This window comes from Syngnathus typhle, linkage group LG9, assembly GCF_033458585.1.
Source record: "Syngnathus typhle isolate RoL2023-S1 ecotype Sweden linkage group LG9, RoL_Styp_1.0, whole genome shotgun sequence".
Classification (NCBI taxonomy): domain Eukaryota; kingdom Metazoa; phylum Chordata; class Actinopteri; order Syngnathiformes; family Syngnathidae; genus Syngnathus; species Syngnathus typhle.
Genome location: NC_083746.1, coordinates 15,210,001 through 15,232,362, shown reverse-complemented (window position 1 = coordinate 15,232,362; position 22,362 = coordinate 15,210,001). Strand labels below are relative to the sequence as shown.

The window sequence follows — 22,362 nt, the reverse complement described above, 5'->3', positions numbered from 1 at the left end:
GCGAGCTCCAGAAGGAGAGGCTGATTTTTCGCTATTTGTGGCCGACCGAGGGAACCAGGCAAAGCGGACACATTACGGCGCAAGAGCCGTTGGCACTTAGGCGAGCTCCAGAAGGAGAGGCTGATTATTCGCTATTTGTGGCCGACCGAGGGAACCAGACAAAGCGGACACTTTACGGCGCAAGAGCCGTTGGCACTTAGGCGAGCTCCAGAAGGACAGGCTGATTATTCGCTATTTGTGGCCGACCGAGGGAACCAGACAAAGCGGACACTTTACGGCGCAAGAGCCGTTGGCACTTGCGCGAGCTCCAGAAGGAGAGGCTGATTTTTCGCCATTTGTGGCCGACCGAGGGAACCAGACAAAGCGGACACATTACGGCGAAAGAGCCGTTGGCACTTAGAAAATATTCGCCAAAGTTGGCACGAGCTCCAGAAGGAGAGGCTGATTTTTCCGCTATTCGCGGCCGACCGAGGGAACCAGACAAAGCGGACACATTACGGCGCAAGAGCCGTTGGCACTTAGAAAATATTCGCCAAAGTTGGCGCGAGCTCCAGAAGGAGAGGCTGATTTTTCGCTATTTGTGGCCGACCGAGGGAACCAGACAAAGCGGACACATTACGGCGCAAGAGCCGTTGGCACTTAGGCGAGCTCCAGAAGGAGAGGCTGATTATTCGCTATTTGTGGCCGACCGAGGGAACCAGACAAAGCGGACACTTTACGGCGCAAGAGCCGTTGGCACTTGCGCGAGCTCCAGAAGGAGAGGCTGATTTTTCGCCATTCGTGGCCGACCGAGGGAACCAGACAAAGCGGACACATTACGGCGAAAGAGCCGTTGGCACTTAGAAAATATTCGCCAAAGTTGGCACGAGCTCCAGAAGGAGAGGCTGATTTTTCGCTATTCGCGGCCGACCGAGGGAACCAGACAAAGCGGACACATTACGGCGCAAGAGCCGTTGGCACTTAGGCGAGCTCCAGAAGGAGAGGCTGATTTTTCGCTATTTGTGGCCGACCGAGGGAACCAGACAAAGCGGACACATTACGGCGCAAGAGCCGTTGGCACTTAGGCGAGCTCCAGAAGGAGAGGCTGATTATTCGCTATTTGTGGCCGACCGAGGGAACCAGACAAAGCGGACACATTACGGCGCAAGAGCCGTTGGCACTTAGGCGAGCTCCAGAAGGAGAGGCTGATTTTTCGCCATTTGTGGCCGACCGAGGGAACCAGACAAAGCGGACACATTACGGCGCAAGAGCCGTTGGCACTTAGAAAATATTCGCCAAAGTTGGCACGAGCTCCAGAAGGAGAGGCTGATTTTTCGCTATTCGCGGCCGACCGAGGGAACCAGACAAAGCGGACACATTACGGCGCAAGAGCCGTTGGCACTTAGAAAATATTCGCCAAAGTTGGCACGAGCTCCAGAAGGAGAGGCTGATTTTTCGCTATTTGTGGCCGACCGAGGGAACCAGACAAAGCGGACACATGACGGCGCAAGAGCCGTTGGCACTTAGGCGAGCTCCAGAAGGAGAGGCTGATTATTCGCTATTTGTGGCCGACCGAGGGAACCAGACAAAGCGGACACTTTACGGCGCAAGAGCCGTTGGCACTTGCGCGAGCTCCAGAAGGAGAGGCTGATTTTTCGCCATTTGTGGCCGACCGAGGGAACCAGACAAAGCGGACACTTTACGGCGCAAGAGCCGTTGGCACTTGCGCGAGCTCCAGAAGGAGAGGCTGATTTTTCGCCATTCGTGGCCGACCGAGGGAACCAGACAAAGCGGACACATTACGGCGCAAGAGCCGTTGGCACTTAGAAAATATTCGCCAAAGTTGGCACGAGCTCCAGAAGGAGAGGCTGATTTTTCGCCGTTCGTGGCCGACCGAGGGAACCAGACAAAGCGGACACATTACGGCGCAAGAGCCGTTGGCACTTAGAAAATATTGGCCAAAGTTGGCGCGAGCTCCAGAAGGAGAGGCTGATTTTTCGCCGTTCGTGGCCGACCGAGGGAACCAGGCAAAGCGGACACATTACGGCGCAAGAGCCGTTGGCACTTAGAAAATATTCGCCAAAGTTGGCGCGAGCTCCAGAAGGAGAGGCTGATTTTTCGCCGTTCGTGGCCGACCGAGGGAACCAGACAAAGCGGACACATTACGGCGCAAGAGCCGTTGGCACTTAGAAAATATTCGCCAAAGTTGGCGCGAGCTCCAGAAGGAGAGGCTGATTTTTCGCCGTTCGTGGCCGACCGAGGGAACCAGGCAAAGCGGACACATTACGGCGCAAGAGCCGTTGGCACTTAGGCGAGCTCCAGAAGGAGAGGCTGATTTTTCGCCGTTCGTGGCCGACCGAGGGAACCAGGCAAAGCGGACACATTACGGCGCAAGAGCCGTTGGCACTTAGAAAATATTCGCCAAAGTTGGCACGAGCTCCAGAAGGAGAGGCTGATTTTTCGCTATTTGTGGCCGACCGAGGGAACCAGACAAAGCGGACACATTACGGCGCAAGAGCCGTTGGCACTTAGAAAATATTCGCCAAAGTTGGCGCGAGCTCCAGAAGGAGAGGCTGATTTTTCGCCGTTCGTGGCCGACCGAGGGAACCAGGCAAAGCGGACACATTACGGCGCAAGAGCCGTTGGCACTTAATCGAGCTCCAGAAGGAGAGGCTGATTTTTCGCTATTCGTGGCCGACCGAGGGAACCAGACAAAGCGGACACATTACGGCGCAAGAGCCGTTGGCACTTGCGCGAGCTCCAGAAGGAGAGGCTGATTTTTCGCTATTCGTGGCCGACCGAGGGAACCAGACAAAGCGGACACATTACGGCGCAAGAGCCGTTGGCACTTAGGCGAGCTCCAGAAGGAGAGGCTGATTTTTCGCCATTTGTGGCCGACCGAGGGAACCAGACAAAGCGGACACATTACGGCGCAAGAGCCGTTGGCACTTAGAAAATATTCGCCAAAGTTGGCGCGAGCTCCAGAAGGAGAGGCTGATTTTTCGCCGTTCGTGGCCGACCGAGGGAACCAGGCAAAGCGGACACATTACGGCGCAAGAGCCGTTGGCACTTAGAAAATATTCGCCAAAGTTGGCGCGAGCTCCAGAAGGAGAGGCTGATTTTTCGCCGTTCGTGGCCGACCGAGGGAACCAGGCAAAGCGGACACATTACGGCGCAAGAGCCGTGAGCGGGGAGTTGCCTCCCTCGTGCGGACACGACGAGTAAATACACCCGCATTCCAACTTAGAGCATATTGGCCTACTCTCCGCTCCGGCGACACTTTGTGACTTCCCCACGCGCTCCCGGGGCCACCGGCAGGCCGCGCACACGGGCGAGGTGGCCGGAAAAAAGCTCCAGGAGAGGGGATGGACGCTTTTTAAGCACCGCGGCGGTGATCGCGGAGCATGAATGACTTCCAGCGGGCCGCGAACGCACCCGAAGCGGCCGGACGGAACTTTGTGACTTCCCCACGCGCTCCCGGGTTCACCGGGAGGCCGCGCACACGGGCGAGGTGGCCGGTAAAAAAACCAGCAGAGCGGGTGGACGCTTTTTACGCACCGCGGCGGTGATCGCGGAGCATTATTAGGCTTCCAGCGGGCCCGATTCGGCTCGGCTGACCGCGCAGCGCGACCCGGTACCAAGCACGGGACGCAGCACGCCCCCCGCGCGGAGCTCCAGGCGGCCGGGATGACTTTTCAAAGCTGCCGCTGCAGCTGCGGCGGGGAGTTGCCTCCCTCCGGTGGACACGACGAGTAAATACACCAGCACTCGCACTTAGAATTTTTTTATTTTATTTTATTTTTCTGCTTCCATAATGTAGCGCGGACACTTACCCACGCCCGGCAGGGCAGCTCGGAAGGCGGACTGGCTTTCAAGGAAGCCCCGCCGGCCGGTCCGCCTAACTTTTTACGCCCGAGGAGGCTTCCAGGCACCCGGCTAAGCATTTTTAACACGTTATGGAGCTTTTTGAGGACTTCCGCATGGAGCTTAAGGGCCGTTCCGCCTTACTTTTTACGCCCGATTGGGCTTTCAGGGACGCGGATAAGCATTTTTAACACGTTATGGAGCTTTTTGAGGACTTCCAGCCGGTGCTATGGGGGCCTTCCCCCTCACTTTTTACGCCCGAGGAGGCTTCCAGGCACCCGGCTAAGCATTTTTAACACGTTATGGAGCTTTTTGAGGTCTTCCGCATGGAGCTCAAGGGCCGTTCCGCCTTGCTTTTTACGCCCGATTGGGCTTCCAGGGACGCGGCTAAGCATTTTTAACACGTTATGGAGCTTTTTGAGGACTTCCAGCCGGTGCTATGGGGGCCTTCCCCCTCACTTTTTACGCCCGAGGAGGCTTCCAGGCACCCGGCTAAGCATTTTTAACACGTTATGGAGCTTTTTGAGGACTTCCGCATGGAGCTCAAGGGCCGTTCCGCCTTGCTTTTTACGCCCGATTGGGCTTCCAGGGACGCGGCTAAGCATTTTTAACACGTTATGGAGCTTTTTGAGGACTTCCAGCCGGTGCTATGGCGGCCTTCCCCCTCACTTTTTACGCCCAAGGAGGCTTCCAGGCACCCGGCTAAGCATTTTTAACACGTTATGGAGCTTTTTGAGGACTTCCGCATGGAGCTCAAGGGCCGTTCCGCCTTGCTTTTTACGCCCGATTGGGCTTCCAGGGACTCGGCTAAGCATTTTTAACACGTTATGGAGCTTTTTGAGGACTTCCAGCCGGTGCTATGGGGGCCTTCCCCCTCACTTTTTACGCCCGAGGAGGCTTCCAGGCACCCGGCTAAGCATTTTTAACACATGGAGCTTTTTGAGGACTTCTGCATGGAGCTCAAGGGCCGTTCCGCCTTGCTTTTTACGCCCGATTGGGCTTCCAGGGACGCGGCTAAGCATTTTTAACACGTTATGGAGCTTTTTGAGGACTTCCAGCCGGTGCTATGGGGGCCTTCCCCCTCGCTTTTTACGCCCGAGGAGGCTTCCAGGCACCCGGCTAAGCATTTTTAACACGTTATGGAGCTTTTTGCGGAGCTCCAGCCGGTGCTTTGGGGGCCTTCCCCCTCGCTTTTTACGCCCGAGGAGGCTTCCAGGCACCCGGCTAAGCATTTTTAACACGTTATGGAGTTTTTTGCGGCGCTCCAGCCGGTGCTTTGGGGGCCTTCCCCCTCGCTTTTTACGCCCGAGGAGGCTTCCAGGGACGCGGCTAAGCATTTTTAACACGTTATGGAGCTTTTTGCGGAGCTCCAGCCGGTGCTTTGGGGGCCTTCCCCCTCGCTTTTTACGCCCGAGGAGGCCAGACAGACGGCGCAGCGCGACCTGGTACCTCGCACGGGACGCAGCACGGCCCCCGCGCAGAGCTCCAGGCGGCCGGGGTGACTTTTCAAAGCTGCCGCTGCAGCTGCGGCGGGGAGTTGCCTCCCTCCGGTGGACACGACGAGTAAATACACCAGCACTCGCACTTAGATTTCTTTTTTATTTTTTTTTTATTATTTTAGCTTCCATAATGTTACGGGGCGCGGACACTAACCCACGCCGGGCAGGACAGCTCGAAAGGCGGACTGGCATTCAAGGAAGCCCCGCCAGCCGGTCGAAAATAGCATTACACCGCCATTGGGAGGTTTGTTCAATAACATTCGAATTCATTAAACTAATGGTTGATGACTTGAAAATTATGCTGACTCATTTGCATCGACTATTTAGGAAAATCTGAGATAAATATCATTTGCATAATAATTTGGAACACGGCGCCGTGTTCCAAATTATTATGTAAATTGTATTTAAGTGTCATAAAGATTACATTTTTTGAAAAATTCTGTTATCATTGGGAGGTTTGTTCAATAACATTCGAATTCATTAAACTAATGGTTGATGACTTGAGAATTATGCTGACTCATTCGCATCGACTATTTAGGAAAATCTGAGATAAATATCATTTGCATAATAATTTGGAACACGGTGCCTTGTTCCAAATTATTATGCAAATTGTATTTAAGTGTCATAAAGATTACATTTTTTGTTTTTCAAGTAAACTCAGGGACGGTATTGTATGTCTCGGTATTGTATGTCTCTTTAAATGACTGAAATCAATCTCAGTCACGTGATAGTCACATGATAGTCTGCCAGGTGAGCCCAATTAAGGAAAGTCTACTTAAGTTCCGCGTTTTTAAGCGTTCGGCCATTTCGATTAACCATGGGGAAGAAAAAGGATCTCTCTGCTGTCGAAAAGCGTGAAATCGTTCAATGCCTTGGACAAGGTATGAAGACCTTCGATATTTCAAAGTCAAAGTCAAAGTCAAAGTCAAAGTCAAAGTCAGCTTTATTGTCAATCTCTCCACATGTCACAACACACAAAGAGACCGAAATTACGTTTTTCTCTATCCCACGGTGACGAGACACATAACACGATAGACATGTACGCGACACAATATAAAAACAAGAAGGCAAAAATTCTAACAATCAATAGTAAGAGTGATGAATAAATAATAAATAAACAGATAACACAATAAATAACGGAGCCAGCAAGCATAGCGCAAAAGTAAAAAACATCATAAACAAAAAGGCACAAACAATAAATAAGAGTAATAACAAATAATAAATAATAAGAGCCAGTGTGCATTCAGACAGTTCAGACAGTGAAAGTACAGGACGCTACGCAGAACGGGGGAGCGAGTTCAGGATCCTAACAGCCTGGAGTATGAAGCTGTTTGAGAGTCTGGAGGTGCGGGAGCGCAGGCTTCTGTACCTCTTCCCAGAGGGCAGAAGCTCGAACAAAGAGTGAGCGGGGTGACTCGCATCACTCACAATCGTGGTCGCCTTGCGGGTGAGATGGGAGGTGTAAATGTCCTTCAAGGAGGGGAGCGAAGCACCAGCAATCTTACCAGCAGTGTTCACTATGCGCTGCAGGGCCTTCAAGTTGTAGTCAGTGCAGCCGCCACCCCAAACAGCAATACAGCTGGAGAGGACGCTCTCAATGGTGCCGCGGTAAAATGCAGTCATGACGGCCGGAGGAGCGCTCGCTCGCCTAAGTTTCCGCAGGAAGTACAGGCGGCGCTGGGCTTTCTTTGCCAGTGATGCGGTGTTGGTGGACCAGTAGAGATCCTCACTGATGTGCACCCCCAGGAACTTGGCGCTGCTCACTCGCTCCACCACAGCACCGTCGATGGTCAGCGGCAGGTGTTGGGTGTGACCCTTCCGGAAGTCCACAACAATCTCCTTGGTCTTGTCGACGTTCAGCAGGAGGTTGTTGTCCCTGCACCACGTGGTCAGAAGGTCAACCTCAAGCCTGTATTGAGTCTCGTCTCCCTTGGTGATGAGACCCACCAGAGTCGTGTCGTCAGCAAACTTCACGATACGGTTGTCGCTGCAGGTTGCAGTGCAGTCATGCGTCAGGAGGGTGAAGAGCAGCGGACTGAGCACGCAGCCTTGGGGGGCCCCCCGTGCTCGGCGTGATGCTGGCGGAGATTTTGTCGCCAACACGTACTACCTGTGGCCTCTGACAGAGGAAGTCCAGTAGCCAGTTGCAGAGGTAGGTACTGAGGCCCAGCGCGTCAAGTTTGCTGATGAGGCGTTGTGGCACAATGGTGTTGAAGGCAGAACTGAAGTCCACAAACAGCAATCTCACATACGAGTCCCTCCTCTCCAGGTGGGTGAGGGCCGAGTGGAGGGCAGAGCAGATGGCATCCTCCGAAGACCGCTTGGCTCGGTACGCAAACTGTAAGGGGTCAATGGTGGGCGGGAGAACGGATCGGATGTGCTCCATGACAAGCCGCTCAAAGCACTTCATGATGATGGGCGTAAGTGCCACGGGGCGGTAGTCATTGAAGCAGGACGGAGCGGGTTTCTTCGGCACAGGTACGATGGTGGCAGCTTTGAAACACGACGGGACGATGGCCTGCTGCAGGGAAGTGTTAAAGATGTCCGTGAAGACATCCGTCAGCTCACCAGCGCAGTCCTTCAGCGCCCGACCCGGGATGTTGTCAGGGCCCGCCGCCTTACGGATGTTGATGGCGGCAAGCGCCCTCCTCACGCTGTCGGCGGAGAGGCACAGGGGCAGCTCGTGTGAAGGGGGAGTGGCCTTCAGCGGGCAAGTGCTGTTCTGAGCGTCGAAGCGAGCAAAGAAGCGGTTGAGGTCATTGAGCAGACGGACGTCGCCTTCACAGCTCTGCGGCGCGGGCTTGTAATCCGTGATGGTCTGAATGCCCTGCCAAAGGCTCCGTGCGTCCCTGCTGTCCTTGAAGTGGGCGGTAATTTTGCACGAGAACGCCCTCTTTGCTTCTTTGATGCCCCGGGACAGGTCGGCCCTCGCAGTCCTCAAGCCAGCCTCATCCCCTGCTCTAAAGGCTTTGTCCCTGGCCCTCAGCAGCCTGAAGACAGCCCCTGTCAGCCATGGCTTCCGGTTAGCCCGAGCGACGATGGATTTTGAGAGAGTCACATCCTCAATGCACTTCCTGATGTAGGAGGAAACAGAGTCAGTATACTCCTCAATGTCTGTCCGATCGTCGCAAGTGGCAGCCCTAATAAACATGTTCCAGTCAGTACAGCCAAAGCAGTCACGCAGTGCATCAGAGGCACCCTCAGGCCACACCCGTACCTGCTTGCGAACCGGCCTGGACGCTCTCACCATTTGTCTGTATGCGGGCAAAAGCATAACAGTGATATGGTCAGAAAGTCCAAGATGGGGGAGGGGGGCGGCTTTGAAAGCTCCTTTATGCGAAGAGTAGACCCGGTCCAGGAAGCTGTCGCCACGCGTAGGAAAATTAACATGCTGGTGAAGCCTCGGAAAAACAGACTTCAGGTTAGCATGATTAAAATCCCCAGCGAAGATGGTGAAACCGTCAGGGTGCGCTGTCTCTTGTTCACTGACAGCCTGGTACAGTTCACTAAGAGCCGCGACCCTGTCGCCTTCGATGTTGGAAGGCGGGATGTAAACCGCGACTAGCAGAGTCGCGGTAAATTCCCTTGGCAGGTAAAAAGGACGGCACTTAATGATCACGAACTCCGCCAGTGGCGAGCAGTGCTTGCATACCACTACAGAGTCCCGGCACCATTCGTCACGGATGTAGACGCATATTCCACCTCCACGAGATTTCCCCCCTTGTACAATGGCCCGATCCGCCTGATAGCACGCTAGCCGCTCCAGATGTTTTCACGAAAACTTAAGCGTGACCATCGAACTGTAAAGACATTTGTCGCTGATTCGGAGCACACGCGGGTTCGTGCAGATAAAGGCACAACGAGGAAGATTTCTGCAAGACAAAAACATCGAATTAAGAGGGCGGCTGCTAAGATGCCACTACAGACGAGCAAACACAGATATTCGACGCTGCTGGTGCCTGTGAAGTCCCACGAACGTCGAGGTGTAGGATCCTCCAGAGTCTTGCAGTTATGCGGAAACCCTCCATTCGGCCACCCCTAAACAACGCGAACAAGCAGAAACGGCTGCAGTGGGCCCAGGATTACATGAAGACTAATTTTCAGACAGTCCTGTTCACTGATGAGTGCCGTGCCGGGTGGAGTCGTGGATGGTTGGTGGACGGCCACCATAGCCCAACAAGGCTGCGACGTCAGCAAGGAGGTGGCGGAGTCATGTTTTGGGCCGGAATCATGGGGAGAGAGCTGCTTGGCCCCTTTAGGGTCCCTGAAGGCGTGAAAATGACGTCTGTAAAGTATGTGGAGTTTCTGACTGACCACTTTCGTCCATGGTACAACAGGAAGAACCGTGCTTTCCGTAGCAAAATCATCTTCATGCATGACAATGCACCATCTCATGCTGCAAGAAATACCTCAGCATCTTTGGCTGCTATGGGACTAAAAGGAGAGAAACTGATGGTGTGGCCCCCATCCTCCCCTGACCTCAATCCTATTGAAAACTTTTGGAGCATCGTCAAGCAAAAGATCTACGAGGGTGGGAGGCAGTTCACTTCCAAACAGCAGCTCTGGGAGGCTATTCTGACATCCTGCAAAGAAATTCAACCAGAAACTGTCCAAAAACTCACAAGGTCAATGGATGCAAGAATTGTGAAGCTGCTATTAAATAAAGGGTCCTATGTTAAAATGTAACTTGTTTGTTTTTGATTGAAATAGCTTTTGATTTCAGTAAATATGACCTCCTAATGCTGTAAATTCTAAAGATGAGCATTTCAGTTCATAACAACCTATAAAATGTTATAAAGCTCTGTTGTGCGTAATAATTTGGAACAGTGCATTTTGTGCATTTTAAGTTTTTTATTTTTGAAAAATTCTGTTATCATTCGGAGGTTTGTTCAATAACATTAGAATTCATTAAACTAATGGTTGATGACTTGAAAATTATGCTGACTCATTTTGCATCGACTATTTAGGAAAATCTGAGATAAATATCACTTGCATAATAATTTGGAACACGGTGTAGTTGCCAGCTGGCCACAGCGGGCCGCACCGACCGAGTCTGACTCGGACGGGGCGCAGCTTCCCGTCTGGGTGACAGCGGCGCTGAGAACGGCGGGGCGGCCGGAACCCCTTCGACCCCCCGGCTCCCACCAGTGTCGATCCAACTCCGCATCCTGGCCGCAGCGCGAGACCGGCGGGCCGCAACGACCGAGTCTGACTCGGACGGGGCGCAGCTTCCCGCTTGGGCCTCGGCGCGCGTGCCTCGCGCGGGCAAGTCGCCTGCACAGCGCCGCGCCCCCGACCCCCGCTTTACGGAAACGAAGCGAGCCTCAGCGGGCCGCAACGACCGAGTCTGACTCGGACGGGGCGCAGCTTCCCGCCTGGGTCATCGCACGTTCCCCCAGCTCGGGCCTGGGAGGCCGACGCCTTTCCCCCGGACCACCGCCGTTGCCCGCACGGTTCATCCTCGGGCCCCGCTGGCCAAGCCCGACCGACGTGCCACCCCCGTTGCCGAGTTCGCTCTTCCCGAGCTTCGTCCCCAACCCTCACGCGAACCGTCCGTCCCCCGACCGACCGACGGGAGCCGCTTGCCAAGCGACGTCAGCGTCCTACGGGTCTGAACTGGCCACAGTGAGAATCGCTTAGTTGGTGGAGCGATTTGTCTGGTTAATTCCGATAACGAACGAGACTCCGACATGCTAAATAGTTACGCCGCCCTCGAGCGGTCGGCGGGCAACTTCTTAGAGGGACAAGTGGCGTTCAGCCACACGAGATTGAGCAATAACAAGTCTGTGATGCCCTTAGATGTCCGGGGCTGCACGCGCGCCACACTGAGCGGACGAGTGTGTGCCACATCCCCTGCGCCGAGAGGCGCGGGTAACCATATGAACCCCGCTCGTGATAGGGACTGGGGACTGCAATTATTTCCCACCAACGAGGAATTCCCAGTAAGCGCGGGTCATAAGCCCGCATTGATTAAGTCCCTGCCCTTTGTACACACCGCCCGTCGCTACAACCGATTGGATGGCTTAGTGAGGTCCTCGGATGGGCCCCGCCGAGGCCGGTCACGGAGCCGGCGGCCGCGTCGAGAAGACGATCAAACTTGACTATCTAGAGGAAGTAAAAGTCGTAACAAGGTTTCCGTAGGTGAACCTGCGGAAGGATCATTACCGGAGATTGGAGCGGGAGCAGCGGCCCGCGTCAAACGCACAGCCGAGGGCGAAAGGCGTGCGGGGGGGAAGGCTTCCGCCGACTCTCCCCGCCCTAGCCCGGAGCGCCGCCTAGGACGACGGGGGAAGGGACTTTTTCCCGCGGCTCACGCACTCGTTCGCCCCCGCCTTAGCCGGGGGGCGTTCGGTGCCGGTGCGCGGGGTGGCCCCCGGCCCCTTAGACCAAAGCGATGAGCGGAGGATGACGGAGGAAGGACTGGCCCACCCAGGAGGGTAACCCGGACGTCTCCGGAACCGGACGGCCAGTGCGGGCGGTCGGCCGGCCCGGGACGGACCCGGGGCCACACCTGGGCGGGCGGCGCCGGCGCGCGGAGCCGGCCTCCTCGCCTGCCGCGCCCAAACAATGTGAGAGAGATTGACCCCGGCGCCGGCGCGCGGGTAAGCGGTTGGTCGGTATGTGGCCCGCGCGCGTGCGTCGTGTGTGGGGAAGGCCCGGTCGTCACACCGGCGTCGGCCCCCCGCCCACCGTCGCGCGACGTCACCGTCCGCCCCCCGCCCCTGCGCGCCCGCTCGACTAGCGCCGGCCGGACTCTACCTCGCTGTCTTGAATTGGTCTCGGGTTGGCCACGGCCGGGGTCGGGCCCGGTGTCATCGGAGGCCTCCCACTCGGAACTATAACCCATTGCGGCGGGTACCCAACTCGCGGCCCGCCTTCGGCGGACCCTGGGGGGTTTAATGTCCACACCACACGCACGTTCTGAGGCGGGTGGGTGGCACCCGTTGCCGGAAGGTCGGAAAAAACATATTTTTGATCGTTGGAACTTGGCAACCACGGCGCGCTGCTGAGGGGAGCGCGGCGGTGGACGGCGGCGACCGCGCCAGCAAGCCCCGGCGTCTTTGCGCGCCGGCGGAGGGTCTGCGCGCGGCGTAACGCCAGCTTCCCCGTCCGGCGGTTTGGACGGCGGCGACCGCGCCAGCAAGCCCCGGCATCTTTGCGCGCCGGCAGAGGGTCCGCGCGCGGCGTAACGCCATCTCCCCGTCCGCCTCGAAAGCTCGCGTCGGAAACGAAAAACAATGTACAACTCTTAGCGGTGGATCACTCGGCTCGTGCGTCGATGAAGGACGCAGCTAGCTGTGAGAACTAATGTGAATTGCAGGACACATTGATCATCGACACTTCGAACGCACTTTGCGGCCCCGGGTCCGTCCCGACTTCCGTGGTGGAGAGGCCGAATTTTCGACATTCGCGGCCGACCGGGGAACCGTCGCCACTCGGACAAGTTGTGCGGCAGCCCACGCTCGCACTTAGAAAATATTCTGAAATTCTCACCGACCTCCGTGGTGGAGAGGCCGAATTTTCGACATTCGGATCCGACCGGGGAACCAGCGCGCCTCGGATAGATTGCGTGTCAGCCCTCGGTGACATTTAGAAAATATTCGCAAAATTTTTTCGGACCTCCAGGACCGCTTTTTCACCGTCGCTGTCCGACCGGGGAACCGTCGTAGCTCGGACAGTTCGTGTGCCAGCATCCGCTGGCACTTAGAAAAATTTTCAAAAAGAAACAAAACTCTTCTGCGCATACGTGCCGACTATATTTTGCGATTAGGGGGTAAAGGGGATGAGTGCAGTAACTAGGGGGACCAACTCATCGTACTCTGGCGCACCAACAGACCAAAGCCGGTACTGCATCAGAGCTTACCCCTGGTACCTGAGCGGTCGCTCCTGGTACCTCAGCGCTCGCCCCTGGTACCTGAGCGCTCGCCCCTGGTACCTAAGAGCTACCCCGGCTGCCGCGAGCGATGCCCGGCGAGGCTTCCAGAGCATTTTCGACGGCCCGCTGGTCTTATGGAGCTTTTTTGGGACTTCCGTGTGGAGCTTCAGGGCCGTTCCGCCTAACTTTTTACGCCCGATTGGGCTTCCAGGGACGCGGATAAGCATTTTTAACCAATCATGGAGCTTTTTTGGGACTTCCGTGTGGAGCTTCAGGGCCGTTCCGCCTAACTTTTTACGCCCGATTGGGCTTCCAGGGAGGCGGCTAAGCATTTTTAACCAATCATGGAGCTTTTTTGGGACTTCCGTGTGGAGCTTCAGGGCCGTTCCGCCTAACTTTTTACGCCCGATTGGGCTTCCAGGGATGCGGCTAAGCATTTTTAACCAATCATGGAGCTTTTTTGGGACTTCCGTGTGGAGCTTCAGGGCCGTTCCGCCTAACTTTTTACGCCCAATTGGGCTTCCAGGGATGCGGCTAAGCATTTTTAACCAATCATGGAGCTTTTTTGGGACTTCCGTGTGGAGCTTCAGGGCCGTTCCGCCTAACTTTTTACGCCCGATTGGGCTTCCAGGGACGCGGATAAGCATTTTTAACCAATCATGGAGCTTTTTTGGGACTTCCGTGTGGAGCTTCAGGGCCGTTCCGCCTAACTTTTTACGCCCGAATGGGCTTCCAGGGACGCGGATAAGCATTTTTAACCAATCATGGAGCTTTTTGAGGACCTCCAGGCTGAGCTCCAGGGCCGTTCCGCCTAACATTTTACGCCCGATTGGGCTTCCAGGGACGCGGATAAGCATTTTTAACCAATTATGGAGCTTTTTGAGGACCTCCAGGCTGAGCTCCAGGGCCGTTCCGCCTAGCTTTTTACCCCCGATTGGGCTTCCAGGGACGCGGATAAGCATTTTTAACCAATTATGGAGCTTTTTGAGGACCTCCAGGCTGAGCTCCAAGGCCGTTCCGCCTAACATTTTACGCCCGATTGGGCTTCCAGGGACGCGGATAAGCATTTTTAACCAATTATGGAGCTTTTTGAGGACCTCCAGGCTGAGCTCCAGGGCCGTTCCGCCTAGCTTTTTACGCCCGATTGGGCTTCCAGGGATGCGGCTAAGCATTTTAACCAATCATGGAGCTTTTTTGGGACTTCCGTGTGGAGCTTCAGGGCCGTTCCGCCTAACTTTTTACGCCCGATTGGTCTTCCAGGGACATTTTTAACCAATCATGGAGCTTTTTTGGGACTTCTGTGTGGAGCTTCAGGGCCGTTCCGCCTAACTTTTTACGCCCGATTGGGCTTCCAGGGATGCGGCTAAGCATTTTTAACAGATTATGGAGTTTTTTGCGGAGCTCCAGCCGGTGCTTTGGGGGCCTTCCCCCTCACTTTTTACGCCCGAGGAGGCTTCCAGGCACCCGGCTAAGCATTTTTAACAGATTATGGAGGTTTTTGCGGAGCTCCAGCCGGTGCTTTGGGGGCTTTCCCCCTCGCTTTTTACGCCCGAGGAGGCTTCCAGGCACCCGGCTAAGCATTTTTAAACAGAATGTGGAGTTTTTTGCGGAGCTCCAGCCGGTGCTTTGGGGGCCTTCCCCCTCGCTTTTTACGCCCGAGGAGGCTTCCAGGCACCCGGCTAAGCATTTTTAACAGATTATGGAGGTTTTTGCGGAGCTCCAGCCGGTGCTTTGGGGGCCTTCCCCCTCGCTTTTTACGCCCGAGGAGGCTTCCAGGCACCCGGCTAAGCATTTTTAAACAGAATGTGGAGTTTTTTGCGGAGCTCCAGCCGGTGCTTTGGGGGCCTTCCCCCTCGCTTTTTACGCCCGAGGAGGCTTCCAGGCACCCGGCTAAGCATTTTTAAACAGAATGTGGATATTTTGGGGGACTTCCAGCCGGTGCTCTGGTAGGCTCTCCGCCTAACTTTTGTCCCAGGGTAGGGTACCAGGAGGTCGGCTAGACACGTGTCCGCTCTGCTGGAAGATCAGCGCCGTCTGGCGGACGCGCCGTGGTAAAGCGGGCAAACGGCGAGACTAACTATGACTCTCTTAAGGTAGACCGAGGTGAAATTGTCTCCGGTCCGACGGAACTTTGTGACTTCCCCACGCGCTCCCGGGGCCATTGGGAGTGCGTGCACACGCGCGAGATGGCCGAAAAAAGCTCCAGGAGAGCGGAAGGACGCTTTTTGAGCACCGCGGCGGAGATCGCGGAGCATTATTAGGCGTCCAACGGGCCCAAAGCGGCCAGGCAGACGGCGCAGCGCGACCTGGTACCTCGCACGGGACGCAGCACGCCCCCCGCGCAGAGCTGCAGGCGGCCGGGATGACGTTTCAGCGCTGCCGCTGCCGCGGCAGCGGGGAGTTGCCTCCCTCGTGCGGACACGACGAGTAAATACACCCGCATTCCAACTTAGAGCATATTGGCCTACTCTCCGCTCCGGCGACACTTTGTGACTTCCCCACGCGCTCCCGGGGCCACCGGCAGGCCGCGCACACGGGCGAGGTGGCCGGAAAAAAGCTCCAGGAGAGGGGATGGACGCTTTTTAAGCACCGCGGCGGTGATCGCGGAGCATGAATGACTTCCAGCGGGCCGCGAACGCACCCGAAGCGGCCGGACGGAACTTTGTGACTTCCCCACGCGCTCCCGGGTTCACCGGGAGGCCGCGCACACGGGCGAGGTGGCCGGTAAAAAAACCAGCAGAGCGGGTGGACGCTTTTTACGCACCGCGGCGGTGATCGCGGAGCATTATTAGGCTTCCAGCGGGCCCGATTCGGCTCGGCTGACCGCGCAGCGCGACCCGGTACCAAGCACGGGACGCAGCACGCCCCCCGCGCGGAGCTCCAGGCGGCCGGGATGACTTTTCAAAGCTGCCGCTGCAGCTGCGGCGGGGAGTTGCCTCCCTCCGGTGGACACGACGAGTAAATACACCAGCACTCGCACTTAGAATTTTTTTATTTTATTTTATTTTTCTGCTTCCATAATGTAGCGCGGACACTTACCCACGCCCGGCAGGGCAGCTCGGAAGGCGGACTGGCTTTCAAGGAAGCCCCGCCGGCCGGTCCGCCTAACTTTTTACGCCCGAGGAGGCTTCCAGGCACCCGGCTAAGCATTTTTAACACGTTATGGAGCTTTTTGAGGACTTCCGCATGGAGCTTAAGGGCCGTTCCGCCTTACTTTTTACGCCCGATTGGGCTTTCAGGGACGCGGATAAGCATTTTTAACACGTTATGGAGCTTTTTGAGGACTTCCAGCCGGTGCTATGGGGGCCTTCCCCCTCACTTTTTACGCCCGAGGAGGCTTCCAGGCACCCGGCTAAGCATTTTTAACACGTTATGGAGCTTTTTGAGGTCTTCCGCATGGAGCTCAAGGGCCGTTCCGCCTTGCTTTTTACGCCCGATTGGGCTTCCAGGGACGCGGCTAAGCATTTTTAACACGTTATGGAGCTTTTTGAGGACTTCCAGCCGGTGCTATGGGGGCCTTCCCCCTCACTTTTTACGCCCGAGGAGGCTTCCAGGCACCCGGCTAAGCATTTTTAACACGTTATGGAGCTTTTTGAGGACTTCCGCATGGAGCTCAAGGGCCGTTCCGCCTTGCTTTTTACGCCCGATTGGGCTTCCAGGGACGCGGCTAAGCATTTTTAACACGTTATGGAGCTTTTTGAGGACTTCCAGCCGGTGCTATGGCGGCCTTCCCCCTCACTTTTTACGCCCAAGGAGGCTTCCAGGCACCCGGCTAAGCATTTTTAACACGTTATGGAGCTTTTTGAGGACTTCCGCATGGAGCTCAAGGGCCGTTCCGCCTTGCTTTTTACGCCCGATTGGGCTTCCAGGGACTCGGCTAAGCATTTTTAACACGTTATGGAGCTTTTTGAGGACTTCCAGCCGGTGCTATGGGGGCCTTCCCCCTCACTTTTTACGCCCGAGGAGGCTTCCAGGCACCCGGCTAAGCATTTTTAACACATGGAGCTTTTTGAGGACTTCTGCATGGAGCTCAAGGGCCGTTCCGCCTTGCTTTTTACGCCCGATTGGGCTTCCAGGGACGCGGCTAAGCATTTTTAACACGTTATGGAGCTTTTTGAGGACTTCCAGCCGGTGCTATGGGGGCCTTCCCCCTCGCTTTTTACGCCCGAGGAGGCTTCCAGGCACCCGGCTAAGCATTTTTAACACGTTATGGAGCTTTTTGCGGAGCTCCAGCCGGTGCTTTGGGGGCCTTCCCCCTCGCTTTTTACGCCCGAGGAGGCTTCCAGGCACCCGGCTAAGCATTTTTAACACGTTATGGAGTTTTTTGCGGCGCTCCAGCCGGTGCTTTGGGGGCCTTCCCCCTCGCTTTTTACGCCCGAGGAGGCTTCCAGGGACGCGGCTAAGCATTTTTAACACGTTATGGAGCTTTTTGCGGAGCTCCAGCCGGTGCTTTGGGGGCCTTCCCCCTCGCTTTTTACGCCCGAGGAGGCCAGACAGACGGCGCAGCGCGACCTGGTACCTCGCACGGGACGCAGCACGGCCCCCGCGCAGAGCTCCAGGCGGCCGGGGTGACTTTTCAAAGCTGCCGCTGCAGCTGCGGCGGGGAGTTGCCTCCCTCCGGTGGACACGACGAGTAAATACACCAGCACTCGCACTTAGATTTCTTTTTTATTTTTTTTTTATTATTTTAGCTTCCATAATGTTACGGGGCGCGGACACTAACCCACGCCGGGCAGGACAGCTCGAAAGGCGGACTGGCATTCAAGGAAGCCCCGCCAGCCGGTCGAAAATAGCATTACACCGCCATTGGGAGGTTTGTTCAATAACATTCGAATTCATTAAACTAATGGTTGATGACTTGAAAATTATGCTGACTCATTTGCATCGACTATTTAGGAAAATCTGAGATAAATATCATTTGCATAATAATTTGGAACACGGCACCGTGTTCCAAATTATTATGTAAATTGTATTTAAGTGTCATAAAGATTACATTTTTTGAAAAATTCTGTTATCATTGGGAGGTTTGTTCAATAACATTCGAATTCATTAAACTAATGGTTGATGACTTGAGAATTATGCTGACTCATTCGCATCGACTATTTAGGAAAATCTGAGATAAATATCATTTGCATAATAATTTGGAACACGGTGCCTTGTTCCAAATTATTATGCAAATTGTATTTAAGTGTCATAAAGATTACATTTTTTGTTTTTCAAGTAAACTCAGGGACGGTATTGTATGTCTCGGTATTGTATGTCTCTTTAAATGACTGAAATCAATCTCAGTCACGTGATAGTCACGTGATAGTCTGCCAGGTGAGCCCAATTAAGGAAAGTCTACTTAAGTTCCGCGTTTTTAAGCGTTCGGCCATTTCGATCAACCATGGGGAAGAAAAAGGATCTCTCTGCTGTCGAAAAGCGTGAAATCGTTCAATGCCTTGGACAAGGTATGAAGACCTTCGATATTTCAAAGTCAAAGTCAAAGTCAAAGTCAAAGTCAGCTTTATTGTCAATCTCTCCACATGTCACAACACACAAAGAGACCGAAATTACGTTTTTCTCTATCCCACGGTGACGAGACACATAACACGATAGACATGTACGCGACACAATATAAAAACAAGAAGGCAAAAATTCTAACAATCAATAGTAAGAGTGATGAATAAATAATAAATAAACAGATAACACAATAAATAACGGAGCCAGCAAGCATAGCGCAAAAGTAAAAAACATCATAAACAAAAAGGCACAAACAATAAATAAGAGTAATAACAAATAATAAATAATAAGAGCCAGTGTGCATTCAGACAGTTCAGACAGTGAAAGTACAGGACGCTACGCAGAACGGGGGAGCGAGTTCAGGATCCTAACAGCCTGGAGTATGAAGCTGTTTGAGAGTCTGGAGGTGCGGGAGCGCAGGCTTCTGTACCTCTTCCCAGAGGGCAGAAGCTCGAACAAAGAGTGAGCGGGGTGACTCGCATCACTCACAATCGTGGTCGCCTTGCGGGTGAGATGGGAGGTGTAAATGTCCTTCAAGGAGGGGAGCGAAGCACCAGCAATCTTACCAGCAGTGTTCACTATGCGCTGCAGGGCCTTCAAGTTGTAGTCAGTGCAGCCGCCACCCCAAACAGCAATACAGCTGGAGAGGACGCTCTCAATGGTGCCGCGGTAAAATGCAGTCATGACGGCCGGAGGAGCGCTCGCTCGCCTAAGTTTCCGCAGGAAGTACAGGCGGCGCTGGGCTTTCTTTGCCAGTGATGCGGTGTTGGTGGACCAGGAGAGATCCTCACTGATGTGCACCCCCAGGAACTTGGCGCTGCTCACTCGCTCCACCACAGCACCGTCGATGGTCAGCGGCAGGTGTTGGGTGTGACCCTTCCGGAAGTCCACAACAATCTCCTTGGTCTTGTCGACGTTCAGCAGGAGGTTGTTGTCCCTGCACCACGTGGTCAGAAGGTCAACCTCAAGCCTGTATTGAGTCTCGTCTCCCTTGGTGATGAGACCCACCAGAGTCGTGTCGTCAGCAAACTTCACGATACGGTTGTCGCTGCAGGTTGCAGTGCAGTCATGCGTCAGGAGGGTGAAGAGCAGCGGACTGAGCACGCAGCCTTGGGGGGCCCCCGTGCTCAGCGTGATGCTGGCGGAGATTTTGTCGCCAACACGTACTACCTGTGGCCTCTGACAGAGGAAGTCCAGTAGCCAGTTGCAGAGGTAGGTACTGAGGCCCAGCGCGTCAAGTTTGCTGATGAGGCGTTGTGGCACAATGGTGTTGAAGGCAGAACTGAAGTCCACAAACAGCAATCTCACATACGAGTCCCTCCTCTCCAGGTGGGTGAGGGCCGAGTGGAGGGCAGAGCAGATGGCATCCTCCGAAGACCGCTTGGCTCGGTACGCAAACTGTAAGGGGTCAATGGTGGGCGGGAGAACGGATCGGATGTGCTCCATGACAAGCCGCTCAAAGCACTTCATGATGATGGGCGTAAGTGCCACGGGGCGGTAGTCATTGAAGCAGGACGGAGCGGGTTTCTTCGGCACAGGTACGATGGTGGCAGCTTTGAAACACGACGGGACGATGGCCTGCTGCAGGGAAGTGTTAAAGATGTCCGTGAAGACATCCGTCAGCTCACCAGCGCAGTCCTTCAGCGCCCGACCCGGGATGTTGTCAGGGCCCGCCGCCTTACGGATGTTGATGGCGGCAAGCGCCCTCCTCACGCTGTCGGCGGAGAGGCACAGGGGCAGCTCGTGTGAAGGGGGAGTGGCCTTCAGCGGGCAAGTGCTGTTCTGAGCGTCGAAGCGAGCAAAGAAGCGGTTGAGGTCATTGAGCAGACGGACGTCGCCTTCACAGCTCTGCTGCGCGGGCTTGTAATCCGTGATGGTCTGAATGCCCTGCCAAAGGCTCCGTGCGTCCCTGCTGTCCTTGAAGTGGGCGGTAATTTTGCACGAGAACGCCCTCTTTGCTTCTTTGATGCCCCGGGACAGGTCGGCCCTCGCAGTCCTCAAGCCAGCCTCATCCCCTGCTCTAAAGGCTTTGTCCCTGGCCCTCAGCAGCCTGAAGACAGCCCCTGTCAGCCATGGCTTCCGGTTAGCCCGAGCGATGATGGATTTTGAGAGAGTCACATCCTCAATGCACTTCCTGATGTAGGAGGAAACAGAGTCAGTATACTCCTCAATGTCTGTCCGATCGTCGCAAGTGGCAGCCCTCCTAAACATGTTCCAGTCAGTACAGCCAAAGCAGTCACGCAGTGCATCAGAGGCACCCTCAGGCCACACCCGTACCTGCTTGCGAACCGGCCTGGACGCTCTCACCATTTGTCTGTATGCGGGCAAAAGCATAACAGTGATATGGTCAGAAAGTCCAAGATGGGGGAGGGGGGCGGCTTTGAAAGCTCCTTTATGCGAAGAGTAGACCCGGTCCAGGAAGCTGTCGCCACGCGTAGGAAAATTAACATGCTGGTGAAGCCTCGGAAAAACAGACTTCAGGTTAGCATGATTAAAATCCCCAGCGAAGATGGTGAAACCGTCAGGGTGCGCTGTCTCTTGTTCACTGACAGCCTGGTACAGTTCACTAAGAGCCGCGACCCTGTCGCCTTCGATGTTGGAAGGCGGGATGTAAACCGCGACTAGCAGAATCGCGGTAAATTCCCTTGGCAGGTAAAAAGGACGGCACTTAATGATCACGAACTCCGCCAGTGGCGAGCAGTGCTTGCATACCACTACAGAGTCCCGGCACCATTCGTCACGGATGTAGACGCATATTCCACCTCCACGAGATTTCCCCCCTTGTACAATGGCCCGATCCGCCCGATAGCACGCTAGCCGCTCCAGATGTTTTCACGAAAACTTAAGCGTGACCATCGAACTGTAAAGACATTTGTCGCTGATTCGGAGCACACGCGGGTTCGTGCAGATAAAGGCACAACGAGGAAGATTTCTGCAAGACAAAAACATCGAATTAAGAGGGCGGCTGCTAAGATGCCACTACAGACGAGCAAACACAGATATTCGACGCTGCTGGTGCCTGTGAAGTCCCACGAACGTCGAGGTGTAGGATCCTCCAGAGTCTTGCAGTTATGCGGAAACCCTCCATTCGGCCACCCCTAAACAACGCGAACAAGCAGAAACGGCTGCAGTGGGCCCAGGATTACATGAAGACTAATTTTCAGACAGTCCTGTTCACTGATGAGTGCCGTGCCGGGTGGAGTCGTGGATGGTTGGTGGACGGCCACCATAGCCCAACAAGGCTGCGACGTCAGCAAGGAGGTGGCGGAGTCATGTTTTGGGCCGGAATCATGGGGAGAGAGCTGCTTGGCCCCTTTAGGGTCCCTGAAGGCGTGAAAATGACGTCTGTAAAGTATGTGGAGTTTCTGACTGACCACTTTCGTCCATGGTACAACAGGAAGAACCGTGCTTTCCGTAGCAAAATCATCTTCATGCATGACAATGCACCATCTCATGCTGCAAGAAATACCTCAGCATCTTTGGCTGCTATGGGACTAAAAGGAGAGAAACTGATGGTGTGGCCCCCATCCTCCCCTGACCTCAATCCTATTGAAAACTTTTGGAGCATCGTCAAGCAAAAGATCTACGAGGGTGGGAGGCAGTTCACTTCCAAACAGCAGCTCTGGGAGGCTATTCTGACAT

General features: G+C 54.9%; 1 protein-coding gene and 1 non-coding gene across 2 annotated transcripts in view; one reads left to right on the top strand and one right to left on the bottom strand.

The window, feature by feature from the left end:
* Positions 1-22,362, bottom strand: part of LOC133160169 (uncharacterized) — a 143,350-nt gene that overhangs the window by 91,563 nt on the left and 29,425 nt on the right. The gene's annotated exons all lie outside the window — the stretch shown is intronic.
* Positions 12,587-12,737, top strand: LOC133160272 (5.8S ribosomal RNA). The gene has a single exon (XR_009715855.1). It is a non-coding gene; the product is annotated as a 5.8S ribosomal RNA (ribosomal RNA).